The sequence below is a fragment of the Zophobas morio genome, unplaced genomic scaffold, assembly GCF_036711695.1.
Source record: "Zophobas morio isolate AGI-343-1 ecotype UQ-CSIRO unplaced genomic scaffold, CSIRO_AGI_Zmor_V1 ptg000023l, whole genome shotgun sequence".
Taxonomy (NCBI): Eukaryota; Metazoa; Arthropoda; class Insecta; order Coleoptera; family Tenebrionidae; genus Zophobas; species Zophobas morio.
Window position 1 is genome coordinate 5,285,697 of NW_026972128.1, and position 27,627 is coordinate 5,313,323.

The following is a 27,627-nucleotide window of genomic DNA, read 5'->3' on the forward strand; positions in this document are numbered from 1 at the left end:
ATAAAGAGGATTTAAAACTTCCATACAGTTGTAAGGCTATTTCGAAATATTTAAAAATCTGCCTCTTACCATGTAAATAAATAATAGTATATTACATAATAAGTAAGTTTATAGCATGTTTGAAAAGAGTATCTGAAAGTAAATATTATTTGTTCCACTTCTGGATTCTGCAAAATTTTATTTTTTACTACTTAGATGATTAATATCGTCACAAATTTGCAAGAGAAATTTTATGCTAAAATTTTCAAATTGATACCTTTTATAACTACAGGTTCTAAATGACCATACTCAGTTTAATTTATTCACGAAAAAATTTCGACATTAACAAAGAATTTCATTATCTTTTAACATAACGTGTACAACAAATGTATTTTTCTGTCCGAAGTTATTTCGAGATTTTCCTCGATATCCACATGTTAATCCCAAAAAAATAGCAGTACACGGATAAATTTGATTGCCGTTTGACAAAATTGGTAAGATAAAATTTTATGTGAAACAGTGTACACCAACTAATAATAACATTACCTCCTGCAGCTATTTTCGTTTATAAAACGTGTAAAGGCAGTTATCCTTTTACACTTATAGAAGGAACAATCAGTTATGGTTTTTATTGAATAGCACTCGTCTGCAAACGTAAAAACATCATGTTTTTATTATCATAAAAAGGCAACTTACACAGATTATACGCGTACAAAACAGCTAGAAAAGTATTTGTTATTTTATGTGTGTAGGAGTTTTCTTTTAGTTTTAGAATATTCCGAGAATTTAAAGATTTTAATAAATCCTCGAATTGTGAAACAGAAACAGTGGGATTAAAGAAATCTTGGTTACGACGCATTACAAAATTGCACTATTTAGTATTCGGAAAGGTTTGAAAATTTGTAGTCGCAGATGGCACTTCCTAAATATTCAGAAACTTACATTTTCTGAAAGTAACGCTGTAGGAACATACTGTATTATAACACAAAAATTAAAAAAAAAAAAATTAAGAATCTGATGCTTCAAAAGATTTGCAACGTCACACATGTCGTACGACTTAGATATTTTCGATTTTAAAATTTTAGTAGTCTCAACATAACTAGTTTCATACATTTTCAAAATTTTTGAAAAGAATTTTTTGAGACCAGCGCAATAAATTTTTTTTAAAAATCTGATTCCTAAAATTTTATGAAATTCAACAATAGCAAAAAAATTTACAACAAATTATTTAAGGTCACAATTGTCAATATCTTTTAGCAGTCTAATGGCCGGTTTCTCGAACCATATTTAACTGGTCTGTTAACTAACTGTCCGTTAAATTTATCGGACAGTTAAAATTCAGTTCGGTTTCTGAAAACATTCTCCAGTTAGTTTGTAGGTCGGATAACTAACTGGCGGTTGTATCCTGAACTAAGGATTTTTTTAAAATCGCATAGATGGCGCTACTATAAATGTCGGTAATTTTTGACATATTCAAATATCAAAATGGGTGATAAACGCATTAGAGGTAAAAATTTCACCGAAAGAGAGAAAAATATGCTTTTTGAACTAGTTACTGCCGATTTTAAAAGTGTCATAGAAAACAAGGAGTCAGATGCTATAACCGTGGCCAAAAAAAATTTGGCATGGCAGGAAATTGCCCAAAGTTACAATGCACAGTGTGAAAGGGTTACGTCTATCTCTGAATACTTTCACCCTATCCACAACCACTAAAAGGTCACCCAATTCCTCATCAGAGGAAGAACTTGAACTCTCGAATACCCGAGCAAGTTCCATTCTCTCTGACCCCGCAGACGCGAAGTTCTGAAAAGAACTGATTTTGTTTTCACTAAATTGTAGTTAATTTGTTGAAATTGCTGAAGTAATCCTTGCAGAACAACACCAACACTCCAAAATCGAAATCAAAAATCAAAACAAAACACGAAACAGCGACCATTTGCATTCAACAATTTGACAATTAGTGACTGCGCATGCGTCAGATAAAATTTAACGGACCTCCATGCCGCGTTAGTTTAACTGTGCATTTTGGCTCAGTTAAAACTGACAATTTGTTTCTAGCAACCCATTTACTAATTTATCGGAGAGTTAAACTAACTGGTCGGTTAAATATCGTTCCAGAAACCGGCCATAAGAAATACAAACTTTTCAGAATCTCGCGTACACCCAGAAAAAATAAAATTAAACAGATTCGAACTATCGAAGCAGAAAGAATATACAACTCCAGTTTAGAAAAACTAACACACGTAAAGTTAAAAGCAGGACTATTATACCATTGGTTAAAATGCACATCACGTTACACATTTCAAATCAGATTTGCTTAACAAAACGCTCAGACGTCGTCAATGTTTCGAGACAACGAATCGTTTAAGTACGTTTTGCTACATTAAAGACAATTTTAAGGCACACTTAAAGTTTCAGAGTTTCATCGGTTGGTAGCTTCAAAGATTATCTATTCGATAAATTTTCGACAAATTGCAGATAAAACGGAGAACTAAAATTGCATTTTCATATTCTACGAGCTACTGCGAAATCTCAATAAAACACAGAATTACAAAATAAAGTTATATAAACAAAACTTCCCTCGTCCTGCAGCACCTGCAATATATTTAATTTTTTTGTTATGCGATTTCCTATTAGTTCCTATAAATCAGATGATATTTTTATAAACAAGACGCCATAATTCCCAAAAGCCTTTCCAAATTCTTTCAAAAACAAAATGTAAATTTTGACAACAAACAGTCCAGTAGTTCTGGGGACAATCTCTCTAATAAAATCGCCACCAAACGACCGGCACATGGAAATTGGGCGTACACTTTTTCATAATTTCGGGATTCACGTCGAGAAAATGTAAAATTAGCCATTCAACTAATGGACTTTATTAACTTATTACAATAGCATATTAAAGTGCAGAGATACTACGAACAACCAAAACCCGATGTTTGTTGTCAGAAACAAGCCGTCACATGTCACGCTGAAAGCTCGATATTCTTGGGTTTCCAAATAATACGTAGGTAGTTAGTCTGAAAGTTGAAAAAGTCAGGCCACCTTTTTTTGTTCCTCGAACAGGAAAACTACCACCGTAAAAAATAAATAACGAACTCACCGAAACAAGTCTTTAATCCGCGAAAGCGGACTACTAATAATTAATATTCGCTTGCGATCGCACAAATTACAGCCACCAGCAAACAAATCTATCTATAATGCATCCCGTAGAAAAGTGGTGCTACTGTAAAGTCCTCCATCAATAAATTATTAAGTAAAGGGGTAATTAGGTGACGGCATGCCGTTCTGCCACTTTTACCTTAAGTAATAAATAATGGATACCCCTGAAAAAAACAGTGGCAAGTTTTTTAAGCCCCTTTATTGATTCTACACTCCCCGCACCGAATTTAATATTCAATAAACAATTTACGACAAGTTTTACCATCCTTTTTTGCCACGTTACATGATTGATGTCAACATTATACCCCAAACTACCAAAAACAACAAAAACAAGCGCTCACAAAAACGCGACAGTTCGCCTCACACGTCTCGTTATTTAAACAAAACTTTTTCAAAGAGAATTTCCGAGTAAACCAAGTACTCACTGCGGCAAAATCCAGCATTTTCGGCGAAAAAATCACATGTGGTTTACTCAGTCGATCTTACTGCACTCGGGACAATCGGATTAGCGAGCACGTGACCGAAACAAAAGAGAGCAGGAACATAACCAAGCAAAGCCACCTGCCTCGCGGAGGTTCGCCGGACCTACTGAACTTGACTCGCTGATATCGCAAGCATGCGAACAATAGTTTAATGGATTATAACCTTAATTGTACGATTATCGATTTTGGACGGCGAATTTCGTGCATTTTTCCTCGAATTTTCCGGGAAACAGATACGGGTTGATACCTGAAGGTTGACACTAGATTTTTTTTTTGCGAGAAGAGGAAAAATTATTTTTTACTGCGGGGGCGGCGGCACGAGGGCCAACGTCGTAAAACGTGGGGGATGCGAATAGTGAGTGACATCTTGACTTGATAACCGAAGTTCGAGTTTTATGCAAGACGTATTTGTTCAGATGTTTTTCCAATTTTATGGTGTGGGCTGTAAATTTTGGGGTGTTTTAGTGTTTGCCGATTTCAGTGAAAGTTTAGATCTCTTCATGTACGGGTGGGTAACGTTCTTGTAATTAATTAATCTGTTAAAGTTTCCCTCAATTTTGTATGTGCCCCTAATTCCATAATCTCTTAATAACTTCAGAAGGAAGTTGTAACCGGTTATTCTGAACTGGAGTGTTTCTATTTAACCCATTCTCACATTTTAGTCGTGAAGGGAAGGCGGAGAAACTGTGTAACTAACTATTCCTGATTGCATTCTTTCAGTGTGCAGATAAATGTCTCATCTATTATTTATCAGACTTACTTGTTACTTTGAAAGATATTTTAGCTATTTCGTCACCGATCTAGAGATTAAAAAATACACGCTTTTGTACGTTCAAATTAATTGCATTTAAACAAAAAGAAAATGAAAAAAAAAATTAAAAAAATGTTTAGTATACAAAACCACGAAACCGTTCTTTTAAAATTCCACTAAAACGTACCAAATAAAAGTGCAGACTTCACGACTCTTGTATTCTAAATTTAGAATTGTCGAAACACAGGAACAGTAAAAATCTGAATATTATGGAAGTTATTGTGATGTGAAAGACGATCTGCCGCACTTAAAGAATCTTTTTAAAATAAAATCTGTACTTCTTGTTAAAATAACCAATTTTACATTTGTTGTTACATTTCTTTTTATTAAGTTGTTTTTAAAATGTTTAAATATTGTTATTAGTGTGATCAAGATCACTAATCTTACATAATACCTATGTTATTAATTTCCCTGTCTACCTTGTCAGGATTGTTGGAATCGTTTTGTCGTTCCCTTGGTTTATACGTGCCTTATCTTTTGGGTGATTTGTCCGCACCGCGAGGCATCACTTCGCCGATTCATTTGTATTATCATTTATCAGTGTCTTTGAAAAAGCTGAGTTGTTGAATTTATAGACATAATCTTCCCAAAGTTTAGTGTCGTGTTATTGAATTGTAATTTTTTATGTTTGAACTATGTAATTTCGAAGATTATGCGAGATTCTATCGGATCTTCAAATTTTGTGGTGTTCACGTCTGTTTTCTTCTCAAAATAACGTTTCTCTCGCCTCTTTGGAAATTACATACCTATAAGTTTAACAGAGAAGGGCAACAGAAACCTACCACAAACGGCGTCACCACAATGTTGCGTTTTTAATACGTACCTACGCAGGGCAATTTGTTTAACATGCACAACTACAATTCATTATACATATTAAAAAATCGACCCTATCGAGCACGTACGTAAGAAACGAATATTTTTCATTCGTGATATAGTTGCCTCTCGTTGCTGCAATTGCTACGGATCATACATCTTTCACCGTCATAAATTAGTTTAAATACAGCAAACCCACTTTAATACGATTTTGGCACACATCCACATCCTATCAAATTTTTGTTGGCAATAACAATCAATTAAAGAAAAATCAGCTGCACGATTTTACGTCACTGAAAAAATACAAGTGGGTTCATTAACATAAACCCCACGATAAAAAACGTTATTCACGTATTATTATTAGTAAACGTACAGTTTAATAATAATAAGATGCAGGTATTTCAGATAATTCTATAGAAGCTATGAATATCGCCTTGCTTATAGAGCTGTTTAGTTTGATGTGGAATGTTTTATGTTTCTGTTAATCGTTGCGTTACAGAGCACTTATCACGAAGCTCGGTTACTAATTAAATTAGAGGTAGTTTTCCAGGTGAGGTATCCGGGGAGAGATAAATTGAACAGAGTTTGGAAACTATGCAATTAATTGCAAATCCATGAAGGAATTTTTGAGTGAAGGGTCCTTAACCAGAACAAGACTTTGAGGTGTTATCGTATTTGAAGGAACAACTTATGATGCTCTTTTTTTTCAGGAATGACAGTATATATGTATGTATTTTATTTAGGAAATTCTTTATCACATAATTTGTTTCCTACGAGAGTATCACGATTTTTCAAAATAAAAAAATAAAATAGTCTTCCAAATATCTTTTTTGTTGTTATATTCTTCATTTTAAATATAATTCTTTCAATCGTCACATTTCTGATTAACTTTTCATGTAATCAAAATTGTCCATTCATTTTTAAGCTGAAAACTTGTTTAGCAAGTACTGCCTAGGCTCGTTACACAGATTCTTAAAAAATTCCAATTCCATTATGATTATGAGGTATATGACAAATGAAATAAAACTTTTTCACACTTGATAGCCTACAAAAGCTTAGTTTGAATGATCGTTTTTCCGTCCAAAAATAATCAGTTTACCTATAGTAACATAGTTGCGACAATCTTTACAAAGGTGTATTTATTCGAAAAAATTAATATAAACATATTTCAAGTTACTGCGCTCAAAAAATGATAAAACGTCCAACAAAAAATTAAAAATAAGGTTAATTTAATAAAAAAAGTATAATTGCCAGAAAATTTGCAGTTTCCTTCTTATCCGAAGAATTTAATTTTTATAGCGGCGAACTCGTTCTAATAAATTTCGCTGATAAAATAATAAAATAGACTGAGCTAATCTAATTTTGTATGTCAATAATATGGACCACTTGCGAAAATAACCAAGATTTGATAATGAAACATTGCTTGCCAAAAAAATATCCACTACCTATGTGTCTTGAGAAATTCAAAAGTTTGCACTGCCATACTGCCATCTTGTGAAACCACAAATTCTTCCAAATTATTTAATCACCAACCTGCAAACTGTGGCAACAATAAATGTTTTCGTATTTTTATTCATTTTAAAGCAAGTTAAACCTCCACTTAATCCGCTTTGCACAATTGTTTGTTTTCGTCCGTAGTCTTGATTCTCTTCACAATCGATTTGGAACTTTCTCATTTATAACATATTTCTACGACGAAGCGAATGCCATTTATATGGTAGTTCTAATCTAACGCACCGCTTTAACATTATCGTAAATATTAAGCAAAAGAAAATTTGAATGTTTATCATTAACAATACATTTTAAAATATTCAAATTTTTAAATTTTATTTATTTCTTTACAAACATTTTCGCCATCAGCTATATAGGTATAATTTTCTGAATTTTTTGGCTCTCTCAAGTATTTTCGTTGTTACCTCTATTTCACACACGTATTTCTTCAGCAAAAAAGTATCTGATTAGTAATCGAGTGAAACTCCAAACTTCGTCGTTTGAGGTGCGTGTTTTTAAGATTCTAAGATTCCAGTTATCAAAACATCATAACAACTTGAAAACATTTTTTTAAAATGAAATTAAAAAAACAGCATTTGTTGCATGCGTTAAGAAAAAAATCTCTTAATGATATTTTCGAATGACGTAATCAACAGTTTAGGGGAGATAAATATATCAATTTTGATACGTACAGTATGAAAATATATATTGTTCAAGTCCAAAAAACTTTGAACTTTGAAGTTGTATTTAATATATTTTAGCAGTGACGTCATTAACTTCAAGAAACTTCGTTTCATTGATTCTAAAACAAACTTACACACTATAAATTTCAAATTCTTAGAAGAGATGAATGTTATCAATTTATCATGTTCACGATAACAAAGATACCAGAGAAGCTGAAAACGGGGGGGTCTACTTTTACACATTCTATGAGCTATGGAATGTCGAGAAAACATGAAATTATTTAAATTAAATAAGCCAATTTTAGGTATCTTCAGCGTTTTCGACGTTTTGTTACTATACAGACAAAAAATTCCAATATTCATTGCAAATTGTAATATTAAAATCACAAAATGTACGTGGATCCAATTGTGACGTTAATTAAATATTAATCTAAATGAAAAATATCAGTTACATTGATGCGCACCGTATCGGTAGGAATTGATTTCGAAACAAATTAAAAACACTTACTGTTACTGACAGTGAGTAATCTGCGTTATCTGCAAACATTCACCCACTCATTTATTATATTATTATTTATATTATTTATTTATCGTTTGACTTTGAAGCAAATCTTTTATATATTTCACGAAAAGTACGGGCCCTCGCGCCCTCCTTGCGGAACACCGACCAACAACACAAACATTTAATATGCAAATACAAACAAGACAATTTGTGAGGCTCAAACCCGCGACGAAATCAAGCAATAAATTTAATTTGAGCTAATTGATGTAGTCCTTGCCAAGTACACAAAATCCGGAATGTATGATTCGATCGTCCGTCTAGAAAAACATGACATAACCGAATACATTACCATAATATTACAGTAAAACATCATTATCAAGGAAAAAATCTCCTAACACAATTCCGTTCTAAGAACGCGCTCAGGGGCGAAACGTGAATCACCTGATTGTTTACCCAATACTATTTATCGACGTTACTATCCGGTAGTAAAAAAGCCGCCCACATTACAAGAGTTTATTAAGGTGGAAAGGCGGCAATTTACCAGGAATGTGGCATTCATTATGTATTTCAACTGTCAAGTTCACGGTAACGATTTACGAGATCGATACTCCCGAATGAATCATTTCGGATGCATGCATGTACCTAGCACGCCAAACACGAATTAAGATTTTGTAAAAATGGGAATTGCGGAATTTGGATTGTTCGTTTCGGAGAAATTCGCTGCAGGACGATAGGGAGTCCTGGTTTGGGGCACGCGACGTTACGTAAACGGTGACGCAACTGCTTTAAATACCGCCAGAAGTGTCACTTTTCGATGAATGTTTCATCGGAGAGGAACGATGAATAATGGACGAAGGTTTTTCGGGGCGATCGGTAAAAGTTTGGCGTTTTCGGACGTGTGGGAGAGCCATCACGGACGAAAATACTTCGACACGTGTCGCGGTTCACGATGCACCAGAAAAAATAAATCAAAAAAGATGGCAAGGTTTCAGCGGTGGTGTTAGCCTAGTACCTGTGATTGGCCTGAAATAACGAATGAATTTTGATCTTGAGTTTAAAGAAAAAGAACAGGTTTGTATGTTACGGCAGAGTTATGTAACTTGGACGAAAAATGTAACGTAACAAATACATCTATGTTACGTTGCACAGGAACGGATGAGAAAATCCAGTAGCAAATGATTCATGACTTGAAATAGTTGGTGAAGTTATATTATGTAGTGAAAGGATTACGTAACGACGGTAAAAACCAAACATAACGGTGGTGATATTTCTGTTATATTGTGTACGTAAAAAACCGCGTACTTTGCATGTAATTTAAATATACACAGTTCAAATGCGTAATTTTGGGACCAGTAAAAAATAGTAGTTGTAAAAAACAGAAAAAAATGAAAGAATTAAAGAAGGAATCGATACACAAACACTAATTAACTAATCGAACGAAAAAATGTACAGCGTTTATGAAAAACATCGTTCAACGTTTATAAATGTGGCGCAAAATTTAAATATGTATGGGTTAAAAATGTTTTGACATGGCTGACATTTATCATTTTTTAATAAATATCGATCCAATTTTCATCTGGACTCGCTGCACTAAAAATACGTTAAAGTTCAAATGCTCCACCTACCAATTACTAACAAGCTTTCAGACGCTCTAAAAACTGCTAGGGGATAGACTGGTCTATGACAAAAGCACTATAAAATTTGTTATCCCAGACTTCGTTATGATTTTACCAAAAAACAGCTGCATATAATCGAATATTCGAAAAATTCTTCAAAAACTAATAGAATTAAAGTTAAATATCAGCATGTAAAAAAATTCGTAACTTGTTGAATATTCAGACATTTACAAAAATAAAAGATCTTTTTAAAGCAAACATTTCAAGTAATTTATTGCTGTGGACATTTACTTATTTTAGTGACACATTCTTTGCGTACTATGAAAAATTTAAAATTTAAATTTTGGTAATCTTTATGTCATAAACCTATCCATGTATACGAAAAATACTTAAAACACTATTACGTACACGATTTTGTTACTTTTACTCTTTATTCGACATTTTTTAGGTTAAATTATATTAAATATGTATTAGAAACTTCATTGTTCACGTTGTACGGGTCTCGGAACGAGTATATGGTATTACTGGTGTGAAAGAGGTAATTTCTCACGAGTAAAAAAAAATAATAGCGGATTTTTCATTGGTCTCTGGTACATTTTCAGTTATCATCATTATCACACTTTTTTCTAACCAAATTTAAATTTACAACTTTACAATAATAATTTTATTAACTATCATACAACCCATTTTGAATTATAGTTAATCGTAGGCACTTCAACACTTTTCTCGAGAAATCGTTGGTAATAAATTCAATGAAACATTTGTTGCTTTTTCTGTTATTTTTGGTGGGGTATTTTGAATATCCGAATGTTCGTCACTCAAGACACGCATGACAAAATTCAACAAACAATCACATACACACGAAGTTATTTATTAGTTCGGCAATAATCTGACTCGGGAAGTATAGGGTCCATCCGGCGACTTTTCTGGACGTCTCATGCTCCTTTTGAACCTCGAACTTTATAAACGACGAAGGCAGTACTCTATGAACGATCAACGCCGTACTCCACAAGACACACGACTTACTTTGTACAGGGTTTCTATAAATGATTATAGAGTCAAAGTAGGTCATGGAAGCGTGCCGTTTATGATTTTATGTGGACTTTCCTAAATGTTTCAATCTTGGTAAAAAATAAAACTAATTCATTACAATAAAAAGAAACAAATTTATTGTGGTTAAACATCACAGCAAATGTTGAAGATGTTCACCATTTTGTTCAAGGGACATGTTGATTCTCCTTTTAATTTCAAAAACGTTCTGTAACATCCTTTCGTTAATGCTTTGGACTCATTGTTCAATTTCATATGACAATAGGAACTCCTGACTTCTGAGATAATCTTGTCAAAGATGCTTGCGGATTCTGCTCAAGTCGTCTCAAATCATCAACAACTTCCTCAGACACTGAAGGTTTTCTATGAGATTTCCCTTTGTCAAGAGTTCAAAATCAAAAGTCTTGGTGTTCGCGTTGATTAAATTCCAAACAATAAAACGACTGTTTTGTTGTTTTGAGCTTAGAAAACGAGATTTACTTTAATTCACACTTGAAAAACGTTAGAACAATAAAAATGATGACTTTAAATGACAGGTTACAAATGACATTAATGACAGGTGAGAACTGTAATAATGAGGCATGATTTCAGCCAAGCGGGATTTTTTGAAATCCATGGGCAATTACGCCCTTAGAATCATTTATACATTCTGTACGGGTACTTTATAAAATTTGAATACCGTATTTTGTAAATGCTAAACGCCGTAGTTTTAATTCTAATATCGTAATAGGGGAACAGTTAATTTAATGTGTTCTCGAGGTTCAATGATTCCTAAAGTATGAAAAATGGAGTTTCTCGTTTCCGTCAGACTATCTGGCGTCTGTTTGTCGTCTGTCTGTCTACCTGTTTTCTGTGTCGATATTTATTAGACAGATAATCTTTGAAAGTACTGGACCGACTACAAAATTTGATAATTTTAGGAATATCATGTAGATGGTAAAACATAAATTTGTCTGATCATCAAAAGGAGCTAGATTTATTGAGGTGCATTCTAGGGACGAAGGAAGTTCGTTCTAATATCTTACACCAATTTTTAATAGCAAATGCAAGATTTTGGTATTTACTTGCTCTCTACTTGATAACAGTCCTGAAAATTTTCGAATTTTGAGTGAATTTAGCGGCTCTTTTATTTAGACAGTAGTTTTAATGAAAACAGTTGCTTGTATTGTACTTTATAATGTTGGGAGAAATTTTGGTTGGTCACATCCCAATTTTTGAAACAATGCTTAAAAATATTGTTACGTTGATCGGTGAATAAGATCGACGTGGGTAAAACTCAACAATTTATTTCTTAATAACTCGAATTACATGACTGATTATTACACAGCGATTATGTACAAAATAATTCCGGCGCAACTTGACTGTACTCTCGTGGACTCGATTGATTGAATAATAATCTTCGTTCCCAAAGGTGGCCTCTATTTAAACCCATACTTCTGCGATCGAGGTCCTTCTCGAATACCCAACGCGACTTCCGCTTCCAGGCTTTTCGAACGCCGCTCGGCTGCGTCAGCGACGATGAGTCCCCCGTCATCTCCGCACATTCTAGAGAACCCATAGGCGACGTACCGGGGCGGCGTATGGGTTTATTTCGACACAATATGTATATACAGTACATTGACTGAGTTTACAAGAGGATTTTTTGTTTCTTATTTTATACAAAAAAGAGAAAAAAAATAACAAAATTTGCTTGAATTAAAACAAGTATTTCATCGACAAATAGTTTTAAATAATGCAGGTTCTTTAAATGGAATAAATTTTTACCTTGATGAATTAATTTAAAAAACTTGTTTATTTAAACGTAGTAGTTTTAATTGAAGAATTAGTTACATTAAGCGAACCAACAATTTTTATTCGTTTGAAATCTTTTCATAAATCAAATTGTTTTCCTCTGTTAACTTAATCCGGGCATACACATCGATATAGAAATAAATGTTGGCTAACACTTTTCCATAAGAAAACGAACATTACCTAATTTACTACAGCTAACAATGTTAGAACAAGCCAATAGGTTTAAATCAGTGTATTGAAATCATAAAAGGTGAAAAATTTTAAGATGTTGGTTGTTGAAAGAGCTTAAAAGAATCCTGCGGATATCTAAAAGAACATGAACGAATCTGTGGAACTCCGACGGTTCATTTTTAAAAGAATTTGAAAAAATCTCGGACTTTTGGTGTTTTGTTTTAATTTTATACCTTTTTATTAAACAGTTAAACACTACTTCGACGGTCTCATGCTGGGATCTCCCAAAATGAGTTTTTAGCTCCTTATTTCCCCAACGTAAGCTAGGGAATTATTGTAATAGGGTCTGTCCGGATAATTTGCGAAACTACCCGAATGATCGTTGTCAAATTTTATATGTAGGTATGTTAGGAATATGGTGGATGTTTTTTGATTACTCGGCATTAAGAAATAATAAGAACATATATCAAGTCTTACCTTATTTATTTTCTGTACTAATAAACACAACTCGGTGAAAATTAAGTTAATTATTAATACATGATCACAACTACCGCAATTGTTTCAATATTTTGAGCTCACGGTTTCCAAAATATGATGAATTTTCTTTTTAGAAAAAAAAAAAAAAATCGAAACCTCCAAGCTAAGAACCAGCTTTTATTTTTTATTTTAATCAAAAATACAACGGACTTGACTTAATTACGAATTGTCTATTTGTTGCAACAAACCTTTCAAAAATCTAGCAACAGTTTTTTTGTATGTTGTTTCTTTACTGTACTTTATTGCAGACCTGTGACGCTTTAGTAAAAACATATACGAAAAATAGATCACAAAGCGGTTATAACCAAAGTCAAAGATCAAAGACTTTTGTGATTTCGCTTGTTGTTTGTTAATTAAAGCAAACCATAATGAATAAAATTGGGTAGCAAACATAGCACATGTTTTGTAATTGTATGCTTTTGATTATTCTAGAAGTTGAAACTGCAAACAAAAAAGGTACCAAAACGAAAAAAGTTTGCACATTTTTAAATTAATTATGTTACTGATCTAGACGCTGGAATAGTATATTATTATACTAGTTTAATAAGACGTCTTATTGTGGCACGCATGGGTTTGGGGCACGACGAGCGCAGCGAGGAGTGCTTCAAAGGAATAAGTGCCACAATGCGTCTTATTAAACAAGTATAATATACTATTTTTTCTACTTTGCATCTGATCGGAAACAAAAAATTAATAAAAATTCAAGGTTATAATTTAGGGCCTTTTAATTCGAAAGGTTAGTTGTAGCGTTGTGGCTAACTTCACAATGTCAAAGTTTGACATCTAACCACCGAACACTAACAATCTAACCTAAGTTTGCCTCAAAAAATGGAAGAAGGGGGCCCCACTTCTTGCACGCCACCTGAAATACAGTTTAACAATTGATCCCATTATTAAACTGGTTTCAGTTTAATAATGAGGTCATTGTTAACGCAAAGTAGAAAAAATATATTATTTGATCTGCCATTTTCACCGCATTTAATATCGAAAAAAACGAAAAAACAGACGTTTAGTGTGCGTTATCTCTACTAAATATATACGTTCTCAATTTTATGTGCAAAGGTATGTGACTCAAACTTTCCAAATTTTTTTGCAAAATTCAACGAATATTTACAGTGTACAAAACATGTCTAAATGCGCTACTACAGACATTTTTTTATAAGCAAACCTGCTTATCTATCAACGTCTATTTTGTGATAAATAATTAATTACGGAAGTATTTATTATTTAGGAAAATGTATCAAAATAGGAGATCACCAGATAATTGTAATCAGTTACTTTAGGAAGAGATAAAAATTGGACACGAACCATGAATTAGAAGAAAGGCTGTTTTCTGCCAAAACTGAAGGCCGGCGGTTCGTAGAAGCAATATAGGTTACCTGAAAACAAAAGAAAAAATTGTTACAGCAAAAATAATGAAACACCTATATACAGACAACAAAGAAAAGGTGAATAAAAAAATCTTATTATCTTAAAACGGAACAAACTGCAGTGTTTAAATAATATGTTCTAGTAATAACTTCAAAAATAATTAATATATGTATTACGGTATATGCAATATGGAAATTTATAACACGACCACAATTGGATGTGCAACTCATAAAATAGAAAAAAAAAAAATACAAAAATATCACCCAAAGCTACTTACTTATCCCATCAAAGTGTTACATTACAACCATATTTTTAATTAAAGCACACTCTACTTTATACTTTACAATTAACAACAACAATCACATTTTCACATGAAGATGTCATCATGATAAGAGATAAAAGTACATAAATATTAACGAGTTGAGAGTGACGAGGTAGAGCATACGTTTCTTATCAAACGTCACAAAAGATGAGATTACGTGCTATCATCAACTCAGATTTATAGACAAATCAGCTTTGTTCGGTAATTGCATTAATAACAAAATAAATTTAAATTAAAAAATGGAAGCTATTAAAAATATTTTGACAAGCATTTAAACCCTCTACCTATCATTCTATCAGAGAAAAAATGTTATTCTCCCTCCGGAAACCACCGAGCATATTAGTACAGGATTTACTTTAGTGTGCTTTAAATGATAGTTGTGTTGGTAGTTCCGAAAATACATAATTGCATGCGAAAACTACACTGAATCACCTGTAATTCAGCGGAATTTGAAAAAAAATCTTGTCAAACTGAAACAAAGAATTGTTTTCCTAACTGTACAAAAAAATTAAAATACACTTGGAACTCTGAACTTTTAACACAGGGAACGTATATTGATGGCACGTAATGAACGCCCCCGATTTTTTTCCAATTTGTTCTGTGTCTCCGCTGGGCAAATACCATCGCTCCACCCCGCCACCCCCAAAAACCTTGACGCCATCGATTTTTCATTAAAAACCCCTCATATTTGTTAACACCCATTACAGCAAATAAAGATTAGCATCTATCCAATCTGCGAAAACCTACGTCAAAGCGGCGGAAAAAAACGGTTCGATAGTTCCTTTGGCGTGGCGATAAGGTAGAGTAATTATTGCAGATAATAATGTAAAGTCTGATTTGAAAGGTAATAAGGGAGGATCGCGTGATAGCAGTGAATAATGCTCACACCATCGCGAACTGCCGACTCGAAATCGCAAGTGGCACGTTGATTGATTTCAAGGGCGCAAACTAGAAACCCTCTTCCCTAAATAAACGCTCCATAATGGTAGGGTCGTGTTATCCAGGTTAGTTCCATTAAATTTATTGTCTCAGCGTCGGATAGCGTTTTTCTGCGACGCGAGACGCAGGCAGTTGAAATTTTTTAATTTGTTCCAATGAAGAGACGCGGTAATAAATCACGAGTTCTTTGCGAGGTGTCACGAATATAATGTCTTATTGATCGAAAAATGGGCTCAAGGTTGGGGTAACTACCATTTACTTATGAGTTAGGGGATGGAAAAAAGCTGGGAAGTCTGTTTGATCTCGTGATAGCCGAGGTAATTAGTTTGAATGAGTAGAAGGAGAGTTTGATTGTGTTGAGGACTTTTCTTTTGTTTTGTGGCGCTTTGTTTGCGTTTTTCTCAAAAAGAAACACCGGATTGTTTGGTGTTCTTAATAGTCTTCACTCAATTATAAAGAATATTGTTTGGAGATAACATTAATATTCTCTTAGTTCTTTAACACTCCAGCACTCAATCAACAAGATCCTCAGAATTTTTTAAATTACAAGTTTTGTTAGTATTATAAAATAATAAAGTATACAGAATCTAGATTGGCGACAATCCTTATTTTTACGAACTTTTCGATAATTTTAACAGCTGTTGGTAATTATGTGTTTTTTTTTTTTTTTGTTTAATGTACATCATACTATATCAATCGGTACCAGAAGGTCCGAATTGGCGCCCATTCCAGTCCCTCGACCCCGGAAACTTTCCTCAACGAAAACGCAATGACAGTTCTTTTCACTCCCTTCTCAGCACTCGGCTCGTAATTTAACCGATTGGTTTACAGGTCAAGAACGCATTAAAAAATCGCTACGAATTTACAGGATTTCCAGCGTTTTTTAATAAAGCACGTCGCTCCCTCTCCCCGTTCTTCACTTTCGCCGTTCCCTTTCCAACCATCCGTAACCTCTTTCGGGCCTTATTTTTAGCCACTTTATCGCGGTGCTGTAATGATTAAACAAACCATCAAACCGACGCTTTTCGCACGTTTAATTATAATCGTGATTCATTAAAGATCCCAGGAACACGCGAACGCCACGTAAAAATATTTAGACGATAAAACTTTCACGGTTTTACAATCACCGACCTTCCATAAACAAAAGAAAACGCGCGTGTCGCGGCCCGACGCCCCCTACCGACGTACGTCCGTAATGCGCGCGTAAAAAACGGACCGGAGTCACGGAGGCTATTATCCGGGGATCCACCAACGGCAGCGGCGGCTCGTCACCGACTTTCACCAAAAATTCGTTGTAGAATGTCATTTATGTAAAAAGAAAACGAAGAGGGTCCAGGTGCGGATTCCGGCCCAAGTCTTAGATCTACATTTATACATATACCAAGCAGTTTTTTTGAAAGTTCATAATTTGATGATTAACAATGGTAAGATTGTCCATCCTTTACGTGACATCATGAATACTTAGAGGAGATGAACAGACGACGTTCGGTTAGCAAGTCAAAGTAGTTATTCCATAGTTTTGGACCACAGAAATAACGATAAATGCAAATTACGAAGTACCACATACCAAGTATTAATTTATTTATAACTGGTAGCTAATTACAAAATATCGATATTTTTTATTTAAGTAATGGTAATCTGGCAAACATTAATTAAATAGAACCTCACAATGAATTTTGGGAACAGTAACCATGAGAAAATAACTGCGATAAGGGATAGATAAAAGAAATCAACAACTTTAATTGGTTTTGCTATCGTCAGTACTCTGATTAAGATGTAAGAAAAGGTAATAATTACTTATTTTTGCGACGAATTATTCTTTATCATTCTACTTTATAACGTAAAACTTGGAAGATAACATTAATTAACCAATGTCAACATCTTACCCACTATCTTTACCAATTTTCTGTCTTAATAATAATAATAATAATAATAACAGACTAAAAATCGCTGCCCACCCCGCCGCCACTGTGCACCCCCGAAGATTCAGGCACTAGGTCACGTGCCCACGATTCGATAAAAAGTCGGCACCGACAAGGGCAGCTGCGATTATTCGCAAGGACGCCGCCACCGCCGCCGCCGCCGACCTGAGGGTCGATGTTGGATTCCGAGGACGCGATGACCTCGGGGGTTGGAGATATGATAAACGAGCAGGGATGAGCGATGCGGACTGGAGGGTACGAGTTATGAGGGAGGAAGTAATAGATTCGGAAGGGAAGAGGAGTTGTCATCAACGTTTGGTTGGAAAGGAAAATGAATTTAGGAAATTACCTACTCGTGAAATTTTATTATATGCCGGCAGTGTTTTTCTTTCGGTGGTAAAACGCGGGATTGTGTGTATTTTTAGTCGGAATGGTGAATAGGGGGAAATCGTAATGGAGTGAAGGTGGAAACTTATTTATTGCTGGAGAGTTTGCATGTTCGTGGCTGTACTCCACAGGTTATGTATGACCTTAAAGGTGGCACGTGCCGGAGTGCGGTTACTGCTGCATTTTAACGATACCTGGATTTCATTTCGCCGAAAATGTTTAACCTTTGTGTTCGCTGGGATAGGGTAAGTTCGTGCTCTTGGTAGAGAAATGAATTGTGAAACAAATTGGTAAAGGTCCCTTATTTTATTAGGTACAGTGATCACGCCCAAGTTATCGTGACTGAATTGATCGTTAACATCGGAAATGGAAGGAAGAATCACGGATGATAAAGTATGTTTAAATAATGACAATTTTCCTTTGGGATACATAAATGCGAAAACGTTATAAACACAAAAAAATGTTTCCAGCTTTTCATGAATTCTGGGCACAGTGTGCACGAGTAAAATTTAAGTTTGCATGTACTACCCATAGATTTTAAGTTGACTTACGACTTCATGAAAAAAAAAAGTTGTATGTTGGAGAGAAATTCGGACCACAGTAAACTAACTATGCTTTCAACGAGAGAAAAGAGAAGCATTATACATTCTTCGTACGGGTTCCGGAAATGGATTCCTGGATCCTCGTTATTATGAGCGAAGGATATCAAGGAGGAGAAACTCAATTATCACGAAGATGTGGATGAGAATCTTTTATATCCATAGTGTACTGAAAATCTACTTTGAAATTTAGGGCGGAGTTACTTTTATGGATAATGAACGCAATGGGTTTATTCTTTTCGATCAAATTCTACACATACAAGCAGCAAAACGAGTGAAATCATGGAACGTTTACAAAAAAAAATTTTTTTAGATAATTATATATTAATGAATGCTTTATGTTTTGGCACATCAAAAGAAAAAATAATATCCGTTGGTTTTTAAAGAGAAAGAAAATCATACAAATTCTACAATGTCAATAACGAAATAATAGCTTGATACAGAAATATATGGTTTAATACACAACTTGGTAGACAGTCAAATAAGAACAAATAAATAGTAAATAATGTAGTAAAATCAAACGAAAGTAAAAAAACTACAACATAAAAAAAATCCGATAAAAGTGAAAAAGAACACAAATATGTAACGTCCAGAAAATTGAAAGAAACTCGAGCATAAAAAAATAGATGCCAACAAGAAGTTGAAGCCAAACGTAGGTTTGAATACCTCAGAATTTTAGAACAAGAGAAATTAAATTGTATTGCAAACACTGGAGATTACGATTATTTGTTAAAAAAAATAATACATGTATTAACGGAATAAACTTCAGTGTTAATGTCGACAGTACTTAGTCATTACTATGAACGAATAAAACAAAATTTTTAATGAATCTCGAATAAGATGCGAAATATAACGATTTACTCTGGAAAAAATAACGTAATTAAAAAAAATAACAAATATAAATAAAATTTGAACATCTTTACATGTGGGGGATATTTTATGAAAATCTTGCGATCACAAAATCGGGAACATCGTTGCCAAATTTGTCATATAAAATACGTTCCATATGAAATCTATATGTTGCCAAATAAACATGAACCGAAGCATACATTAGGGCAAAACAAATAGGTTATTCCAGTCAAAATGAAAAATTTATTTCGCATATTGTGTAAGAAGAATATTATATTTTCATTCTGCAAATATTTCTTATTCCACTTTGGAAACATTTGTAAAAGTAGAGAAAACGATCATATCTCTGCAGTATCAACATTAAACAATGTTACTAAATAACCTCTTAAAATAAAGTTGTCAACCTTTCCGAGGAGATGAAATATACATACGTTTTAATGGATGTTCTATGCTGACTAAATATATTAGAATCTTACCATAATGAAATCCGACATAATAAAAAAAATCTTATTTTATTTGTTCAAACCTCCTACGCAAGACAAAAACCATAATCAAACGAAAGAAGCGCCGTTTGTACTTTGCATATAACACCTACACAAGAAACTCCCCCACAACTCCAAAAAAAAAAAAAAAATAGAAAAACATACGCACACGCCAAAAATCCTCACCCTAGCTTCAGATCGCCCATGAAGTAATCACAAAGTTATCGCAAACTTCCTCCCCAGCCCCTCACATTCCACTAGAACAAACCAATTTCTCACCACTACACAGCCAGAACTTCGAATAGGGTTCCATCCCCATGCGAAATTGTGTGTCGAATCGATATTTGCCTTTTGTGCGACAAACGGCGGAAAAACTTGGCGATTACATCACCTTACCTAACCTTTGACTTATATAAATTTTCAGTGGATGGTGTTGTTTTTTCTAGAAATTTCTGATGGCGAGATCGCACGGGGGTGAAAACGCCGCTACCGTGGCACACGATATTTTGCCCACGCGATTACCTCTGACCTTTCGGGATGAAACAGGCGCCTGCAGACACCCCCGACCGGCTCCTTCTCATCGATAAATATCACTTTCTTTCACGGCCTCGCTCATTCATAGATTTCCCTATACCGGGGAAAGGTCGTGGCGATTCCGCTAAGAAAGTGATGAATGGGGCGTGTCGGAAATCATAAATTACGGATTGATGGCGTTTTAATATGTCTTTTTGCGTAAATAGCAGGGAAGGGTGAAGGCGATTTTATTTTGGTCAGCGTGATTTATTGGTAGGTGACGGATGAGAAAAATAACAACGATAGGAATGGCAAAATAAAAAGCGACGATTTCGTGGTGTCTCGGCTCCGAGGATATTAAAGAAAGTCATCTTCCGGCTAAACCTGACCTATTGTGAGATTAATTTCAGCCTACGCACAAGAGACCCTTCATTTTATTTTTAGCACATAATTTTTTCTCGTATCAATACAACCCTGATTTCTAACGAGTTAAATTTCTACTTTCTTAGTTCTTAGATAGTAAGTCAAAAAATTCTTGTCACTGGTCAACTAACAACAAGAATTGGTCGACTATAACTTGTAATGAAATTAAGGTTTCATAAATAAGTGAATATAATCCACGACTCTGCAAGGCGTCAATCTGTGACCGTTGCTATTTCTGTTTTAGATCAATGACATGACACACAAAATAAAGCTTTCCTCGACGTTCAATTATCCTTGATTAACCAATAGACGCTGCACTTCACCAGCTTTTGCATTTAAATCACGAAGCCTGCACCTCTCTTGAGCTGTGTTTTATCCTAGAACTTTTAATAGAATTCCTGGCGTGAAATGCAACTTCCAGAACTCCTAGTAAAAGTATGCAATCCAATCAAACTTAACGAATTATTTAATGCATTACGCTTCACATTTCATTCTTAATTTGCTGGCATTGGTTGCTGCCAGTTACAAATTCGTAGGTGTGGGTGGTGTCGTACAATCAAAAATGAACGTGTTTGTCGAGGCAAACCACTGATTCCGATTTACTAAACTTCAATGTTTACCTGTAAAATTTGGCTCTACACTATGTTATTCTGACCTTAGGGGCATTTAATTATAGTAAAGGGTAACTGTGGGCAACGTTTCTAAAAATGCTTCTAGTATTCTGTCCCTTTGGAATACAATTTTATGCAAATAATTTCCAAAAAACGTGGAGGTTGTTGCTTCTAGCACTAAATTGCTCTAAACCACCTAGTCTTACTAATGCCTTTAATGTTTAAGAGAAATGGTAGGTCTTCTAACTCAGCTAACAGCAAAACCTTAATATACGAATGCACCTATATATGAAGTTTACCATCTGTACCATTGTATCGAGTGTTTTATCCAAGGTTACTTTGTCTTGTAAATTTTTAATTTGGAATTAGTAAATTTTGGAACAACTGTATATTACTGAATAACGGAATATTGCAGAATTGTTAAACACCCAAACACACTGTCAACGAGATTCTTTCTTCAAGCAAAATTGTCCAAAAACCGAACATGAGAGAAGGAAAATTTTAAGAGACGTATGTTATATTAAAAAACGAAACGCTAATTGGAGCCTAGATGCTTTCATTAAGCGAACCTAGCTATTATTATACTACTTTTAAACATGAAACACCAGTTTGCCTACGAGGTTTTTTTAGAAGCCGAAAGATATTATTATTAGTATATTATTCTGGAAACGAAATACTAGAAGCGAAACACGAGATTTTTGCAGTAAAAAACAACCTGAGCTGTACTGTACTACTTCTAAAACAGAAAGATCAAACATCAGATTCTTTCAGCGACCAGGATTCAGGAAGATGTTACTTCTAAAAACGATGCGCCCCCGTATAAAATTTTTTAGCGAGCGACGCGAGCTGTATTGTACTATTATCTCTAAAAATGAAACACGGGTTTGACCACAAGGTTTTGAGCTACTTCAAAAAAACTTGGTCGGTAAAGTGAGCTATATTTAATTCTAAAAACGATGTTGTATTACATTACTTCAAAAAACTTGAAACATGGGTATGAAGGTCGATTCTTCTTCGAGGAATGAGTCGAGCTTAACTTACTTTTGACCTCAAAAGTAAGTCCAATAAACACAAAACACGAGCAGATATAAAACTTCCCAACTTTTTATTTCCACATTTTCGTCCAAAATTATAACTAATTCATAAACAATTTGTATTGTCAAACATTTTTTTGTGAAGGTACCTTACTTCAATTCACGAATATTGGAAATCGCTATGTTTATCGGGAAGAAATAAACCACACCAAAAAAACTATCTCAATTTTTATAATGCTTAAATCTCAGTTAAAACGGTCTAGGACAATTCGGCGCGGCCGACTTGGCGCGGCCGACTTGGCGCGGCCAACTTGGCGCGGCCGACTTGGCGCGAGACATTTTGGCGCAGGGACACTTTGGCGCAGGGACACTTTGGCGCAAGCCATCTTGGCGCGAGCCATCTTGGCGCAAATGAACTTGCACCAAGAAAAATAGATATAAATATTCAAAAATTGCACCCGTTGTTAGCATAACCCAATTTTTATAGTCTCCAACACGGGGAGGGGTAATGTCGACTTTTTAATGGACACACGGGCGCTTCGCGCCCTGCACCCCATTATAAACATACTCCTAAACGTGGAACTTCTTGCTCGGTGGATCATTTAGTTATTGGAATTTGTGCGAATGAAAATGTGTATTTGGTTACCTACACTTAGCATAAATAACAGGGTGCCAACCAAAGTACGAACAATAAATATATTTTATAATATATACCGACGTACTCGCGCCAAGATGGCTTGCGCCAAAATGTCCCTGCGCCAAGTTGGCTTTGCGCCAAAATGGCTCGTGCCAAGTCGGCCGCGCCAAGTTGGCCGCGCCAAGTCGGCCGCGCCAAATTGTCCCATTCCGCAGTTAATATGTTGATTTGGACATACGGCCCTCAAATTAGATCATGAAGTTTTTTCTCCAAGTGATTTTTCGTACTGCCACAAACTTCAATCAATTCCTAAAAAAATGGGTCTACAGTTATTTAGACAGAACTTCTTTCACCCCTGAAGTACAAGAGAAAAAATACACATTTTTTGAATAATTATAAAATTGAAGGTTGCGAATTTAATTTAACAATAATTATTATTAATATACTAGCTGACCCGGTGAACTTCGTTTCACCTACAATTTAATTTTGAATCTGTAAAACCGAATGCTTTGAAAACTTGCAGATGTTTTATAATAATAAATTTTGATTCAAAATATATTTACTTATCCCCTCCAAAAAATTGATAACGTCAGCCAAAAATTTGCTAAATGAATCCTATCTAAAATGTTCAAAATAGGATGAGTCTATACTTGTGATTTATTATTCCATTCATATTTTTTAGATTTGCTTATATAGGGTGACTCAGGAACTGCAAAACCGAATGCTCTGAAATCTTGGAGATGCTTTAATGTTATCGTAAGCATGGTAATTTTTTTATTAAAATGTATTTGTTCATTGATGACGTCACCTGAAAATTTTGCTGAATAAATCCTATCTGAAATGTGCAAAATATGATGAGTTTTTACTTGTGATTTATCACTGCATTAATATTTTTTTAGTTTTGCTTATACGGGGTGTCCCAAAACAATTAATCACTGGGTCAATTTATTTTATTGACTGAATCAAGAATTGCAAAACTGAATACTTTGAAATATTGCAGACGTTTTGAAGTTACTGTAAGCATGGTAGTTTTTTAATCAACATATATCTGTTTATCAAGCCCAAAAACTTGATGACGTCATCTCAAGATTTTGCCGAATAAATCCTATCTAAAATGTGCAAAATATCATCAGTATATTTTCGTAAATTTATCATTGCATTCATATTTTTTAGATTTGCTTTTACAGTGACAAAAAAATGTATGGATCAGTCAATTTATTTTAGAAAATAACTCAAGAGTTGCAGAAATGACATAATTAATATAATTCATAATGTTTAAATATGATAACTATTAATATGTGATAATTAAACCGAAAACCACTTTCCTAAGAACACGAGGTTAGCAAAAACAAATTAGTTTGTTTAAACATTGTTAAATTAACCCCGAACATGTACAATTTCTGAGCGAAAATATGAAAAATAATTTTTGCAATCTCATCGTGACGCCACTGTCACGTGAGCCACCTGATAAAAGGTCACATTTTTCGGTCCTCTGCGTTTAGTTTTGATTTCGGTTTGGTGACAGCAACATCAGAGTCCGTTTTGGCTTAAAAGTAGGGCTCTTTTCACGAATTTCTAATTTATATATTTAAATATTAGTGAAAATGTGTTGTATTAGTACTGTGAACACGAACGAAAATGGATATTTTTTCGAAAAGGACCGAAAACAGGGTAAGTTCGAGTTCAGTTTTAATTTATCGGATTCCGTGATTCGTTCACTCGACAATATTTAAATTTTGGGAAAATTTTCGAAACGATTGAAATCGGTTGATCAAAGCTATACATTTTCACGACATAAATAAATAAATTTTAAACATAATTAATGTCATTTATAATGTTTAAATATGATAAGCATCAATGTATGATAATTAAACCGAAACCCGTTGTCCTACAAGCCCGAAATTATTAAAAACAAATCAATTTGTTTAAACAATGTTAAATTATCCCCGAAAATGTGCATTTTCCCGGCCAAAATATGAAAAATAAATTTTGCAATCTCATCGTGACGTACGATGACGTCAATGTCACCTGAGCTACTTGTATAAAGGTCACGTGTTTCGGTCCTTTGTGTTCAGTTTTAATTTCTGTTTGATGGCGGCAAGATCGTCGCTTCATTTCGGCGTAAAAGTGGAGCGTTTTAGCGAATTTCTAGTTTATTATTAATACATATTACGGAAAATATGTTGTGTTAGTGCTGTGAACACGAACGAAAATGGATATTTTTCCGAAAAGGACCGAAAACAGGGTAAGTACGACTTCAGTTTTAATTTATCGGATTCCGTGATTCGTTTGGTCGACAATGTTTACATTTTGGATAAATTTTCGAAACGATTGAAGTTGGTGGGTCAAAGCTATACATTTTCGCGATATAATTAAATAAAATTTAAACATAATTAATACAATTCATAATGTTCAAATATGATAACTATCAATATATGATAATTAAACCGAAATCCGTTTTCCTAAGAACACGAGGTTAGTAAAAACAAATTAGTTTGTTTAAACGTTGTTAAATTAACCCCGAAAATGTACAATTTCTGATCTAAAATATGAAAAATAATGTTTGCAATCTCATCGTGACGTACGATGATGTCACTGTCACGTGAGCTACCAGATAAAAGGTCACATTTTCGATCCTTTCTGTTCAGTTTTGATTCCGGTCTGGTAGCAGCAACATTGGAGCTTCGTTTTGGGTTAAAAGTAGCACGTGTTCGCGAATTTCTAATTTATTGTTAATAAATATTAGCGAAAATGTTTTGTGTTAAGTGCTGTGAACACGAAGGAAAGTGGATATTTTTCCAAAAATGCCCGATTTTTTTTTTAATATGTTGTTAATAACATGCATTCAGGACTGATAAAGTACGCCTTTAGAATAAACAAAGTACTGCGTTCATAATTCACAAAATACCGTATTCATCATTTTTAAAGTACGGCGTCCAAATTTACAAAATACGGTGTCCTTCACCCATGCTATCAAACCTTAGTCCTCTCTTTTAATGGCAAGACGCACTCCAGACCTCCTCGTATTGTTTGGTTCTTGCTGGGCAACAGCAACGAGCGAGCAAAGTCATCGCTCTTTGGTGGCAAACGTGGAGAAATTTGTATATTGTAACTTTTGTAATTGAAACATTTTGTACTGTATATTGTATGTGTTACTAACTTAACTTGGGTCTTGCCAATTTAGCTCCAGTGGTGCAAATGCTTTGTTTTCATGGTGCATTTGCTTGGGTTTTAATTTTGCAACAGTGCATTCTTTGGTTCCGGGACTGAATTCTCCATGTCGTCAGACGCTCTGGCCTGGGGGGTTTTGTTGGCCCTTAGACGCTGGGTCATCATCCTAAACGGATGAGGTTCATCATCCTAAAAGGATGAGGTCAGTCGGCCCTGTATCTATGCGACTGCGTTCTCCCTTGGGCGTGTGAGCGCTGCGACCTATAGATTTCGTTCCGAGTTCCATCGGTGTGCTTGCTTGGGTATTAATTTTGCAACAGTGCATTCTTTGGTTCCGGGTTTGAATTCTCCATGTCGTCAGACGCTTTGGCCTGGGGGGGTTCTTTTGGCCCTTAGACGCTGGGTTGCATCGTTCTTTGAGAATGAGGTAAGACGACCTTGGATTTATGCGGCTGCGTTCTCCCTTGGGCGTGTGAGCGCTGCGACCAATAGATTTCGTCCCGAGTTCCATCGGTGTGCTTGCTTGGGTTTTCATTTAGCAACATTCTCAATTTTTGGTGCAATTTCTTCCGGTGGTGTATTGGGTACTAACTTTGCATTTGTATTGTATCTGAATTGTATCTGTATCTGTAGTGTATACTGTATTGTAGTTAGATTGTAGGTACCTGTATTGTATTTCCATTGTATTGTACTGTATAACGTTCTATCCCTCATTAACAAATCCTAGCCCTCTCCTTTCCTAGCGAGATCTGCTCCAGACCTTCCCGTGGTTCTTGCTGAGCATCAACTATCGAGGACAGAAAATTCAAATTTAAAACCAGCAAAGTTTCACAAAAATCTTGAAAATCGCTCGTTGGTGGCCAACGTGGAGCAAAAGAGACTTTTGTAACTCAACTAACTTTGTTAACTTTGTATTCTTAAGGAAACAAAAATATGTTACATTTAATTTATTATTTATAAGGACAAATAGTCATTTGCCACACCGATGCTCATTTTTAGATTAAATGCTCACAAAACGCGTAGATGTTCAATTTGTGTCCGGGGAAATACAATGTTTGCAAGTAGGTACTTCGTACTTCGAATATGAGTATCTACTCAGTTTTATTCATACCACCCAATGTCTCGCTTCAATGTTTGACTATTATGTTGATTATGAGCACAACGCTGATCAACTTCCGTATCCGAATTACCCATGAAATAAATCATTGCGATTTGCACCTGAGGTAGTTCGTCGCACATTTGATTGACTTCGTGGACGTATGTCAGCTTGTCGTCTTCT

The 27,627-nt window shown here is 34.7% G+C and overlaps 1 protein-coding gene across 16 annotated transcripts in view; it reads right to left on the bottom strand.

Annotated features, from left to right (window-relative positions):
- The window catches only part of LOC135134041 (cAMP-regulated phosphoprotein 21), a 79,510-nt gene that overhangs the window by 9,900 nt on the left and 41,983 nt on the right, over positions 1-27,627 (bottom strand). For 2 of the 16 annotated variants that reach the window (XM_064062609.1, XM_064062617.1), the window contains exon 2: positions 14,397-14,467. The exons of 11 other annotated variants lie outside the window; for them this stretch is intronic. The gene's annotated coding sequence lies outside the window, so the exon portion shown is untranslated. Of the gene's footprint in view, positions 1-3,566; positions 3,712-14,396; positions 14,468-14,736; positions 14,788-27,627 lie in introns of those variants that run through there. 3 more of the 16 variants (XM_064062612.1, XM_064062613.1, XM_064062620.1) reach the window with 3 other exon arrangements.